Source organism: Empidonax traillii, unplaced genomic scaffold (assembly GCF_003031625.1).
Source record: "Empidonax traillii isolate 1590-97213 ecotype Southwest subspecies unplaced genomic scaffold, ASM303162v1 scaffold6651:size5824, whole genome shotgun sequence".
Lineage (NCBI taxonomy): Eukaryota > Metazoa > Chordata > Aves > Passeriformes > Tyrannidae > Empidonax > Empidonax traillii.
In genome coordinates this window covers 2483-5033 of record NW_020961844.1, presented here as the reverse complement: position 1 = coordinate 5033, position 2551 = coordinate 2483, and the positions used below count along the sequence as shown (strand labels likewise).

Genomic DNA, 2551 nt, shown 5'->3' with positions numbered 1-2551 from the left:
CAACTACTTTAAGTCAATAAAGTTTGAAATTTAACATCTACAGTTCAAGTTTCACCTAAGATCACTGAAATTCTTTGGCACTTTCTATTAACAAATCAATCAATTCCTTCTACTTTCCAAATAGTCAATATGCATTGAAGTGAAGGACACATAAAATGGAATTAAATATGTTAACATACAAACCTTTTACTTACAAAATAAAGGCAGGAAGCTACATGCAGACTGATATGTTCAGCCAAGAGGAAAGTACATAACACAGCTCTATATCCAACTTCGAAATGTGAAATATGACAAAAATTCCCTGAGCAGTAGTTTGATTTGAAGCTAATCAGTACTGGAGCACCACTCAAAATATCTCAGCAATCTAACCTAAGTTGTCCATCTGACAAAGGTGAGTTTACAATGTCAAAAAGAGCAATATGGCAGGAGCATCATTCACTACAGGAGACTCCTTGGTTTATCATAAAAAAGTGGATAGAAAATCCAACCCCAGCATATTCGAAGCTGGTTAATCTTTGTGCAGAATCACATATATTTTATCCTAACCCATCTTGTATGGAATTATTTTCAGATAATGATGCTTAATCAATGGGCTGGAAGATAACAAAGCACATGTAGTCCTAACACTGAGGCAAATTTTGGTGGGGGAAAAAAAAAAAGGAGACTTTTAGTGATTCGAAGGATACACTCCTATAAAGAGTCTTCCCAATTCAGTTTATATACTATTTTTCAGCTTTTATATTTTATATATTTAAGACTGGGTCTTGCATCTAACTGTTGCTAACATTTTTCCTGTAACTTTTCCACTTCTTATATCAATGTACAAATAACAATATCCCTATGTTTTGGTAATACTCACAAACAGCCTTAGAATAAGGTTGTATCCTCAGTTTTGGGGAGCCCCGGGTGGTCTAGGGGTAAAGGCGCTGCACTCTCATTGCAGAGACCCGGGTTCGATTCCCGGTCGGGGCCACTCCCCGGGCAGATGGAGCTATTTAGCCCTGTAAGGGAATCCATCTACGTCCTGAGGACCTCACTGCCACCGTCCAAGCTCGCTTGGCCCCGGCAGATGAACCTCAGGATTAAAGGGTGGGCTCAGTTCCGCGCACACTGTGTCTCACCTAAAAAATCCAATGCGCAGGCTGGAAGGTGTAAACACCTTCCCTGGTTCTTCGTTCGCGAAGACTGGCCATTATCCTCAGTTTTATCTGATTTTTCTTAATTAATGTTCTTTGTGAAAACATCTAAGGATGCAATTGGAATTTTGAAAACAAAACAAAAACAACCAAACAAAAAAAAACACCCCAAACCAAAAAGCAACCCAATCAATCAGTAACTGGCCAGAGACTCTTATCAAGTAAATAGAAAAATAAATAGGGAAAACAGAGAACCAATCTGTTTTCTATCACCTTTCCCCAAAAAAAGAGGTTTGACAGTTGAACAGTTTCTATGCAAACTATTAGATGGATGGGTAAGTTAGGTCTGAGCAGTATTCACCCCAGAGTACCAATTGGAACTGCAGACCTGCTGGCAGAGTTCTGCAGTGTCACTACACAAAGCTGAGGCAATAGGACAGCCTCAGATTTTCAGTGCAACATCTGTCTGCATAGAAGACTAATTTCTTTACAAACTAATTGGAGGAACTACAGACCACTGATTCTGACTTCCCTTTCTGGCAATCAGTAAAGACTCTGTAATACAAGGTAAAGTCACTGGCTACACTGGCCAATATGGTCTATTGGAAGAAGCCAGCATAACTTCTGCAGAGAGAAATTCTGGCTCAAAGGCCTTCTGAAGGGCTAGGAAGGTATCAATCAGCAAGCACACAGCCAAGGGGAACCAGTAGGTAAGAAATAATTAGATTTTCAGAAAGGCTTCCACAGCAAATTGAGTTAGAAAAGCTGAGCAGCTATTAGATAAAGGCAAAGCCTTTTGTTAAGAGTACTACCAGTTTCATTCAAGGCCTTCATCAGTGACTTGCAGAGGGCAGTACACCATGCAGTCTCCATCTGCAGACAATATTAAGATTTTCTGAGTAGTGGTGCAACTCCTGAAGACTTTGCCAAATCAAATGGGTGTGATGATCTTCATAGTCAATAACTGTAAGGTAAAGCACCTAAAGAAATTAATCCAAGTCATGCCTACATAACCATGAACCAAGATCTAAGACCAAAATGAAGGAAAGGAATCTAGGGGTCATTAGTGATGTTTCTCTGAAGTTATCAGCACACTGAAAAATAACAAATGAAACAAGCCAATAAAATGCTGGAGATTATTAAGGAATAATTTTGAGAATGTAGTGTCCTCTTGACCCTGTAGAAAACCCTAATTATTGTTTCTCTGCAGCCTGCTGTTTGCCTCAGATTTGCTGCATAAATTTAAACCAACAGCTGGTTTATAATAAAATGAGCCATGTCCATGTTAAGTTCTTTAGGCTGACTCCACACATGAAATAGTAAGTTCAAAATTCATATTCTTCACAGCAGTAAAATGAATGTGAGCTCTCAAACATATAGCTAGTCTGAAGAATGCCTCCACTGCTTCCTTCAAA

The 2551-nt window shown here is 39.1% G+C and overlaps 1 non-coding gene across 1 annotated transcript; it reads left to right on the top strand.

The window, feature by feature from the left end:
- The first annotated feature begins 899 nt into the window (after positions 1 to 899).
- TRNAE-CUC lies at positions 900 to 972 on the top strand. Its single transcript has one exon. It is a non-coding gene; the product is annotated as a tRNA-Glu (tRNA).
- Positions 973 to 2551: the final 1579 nt, after the last annotated feature.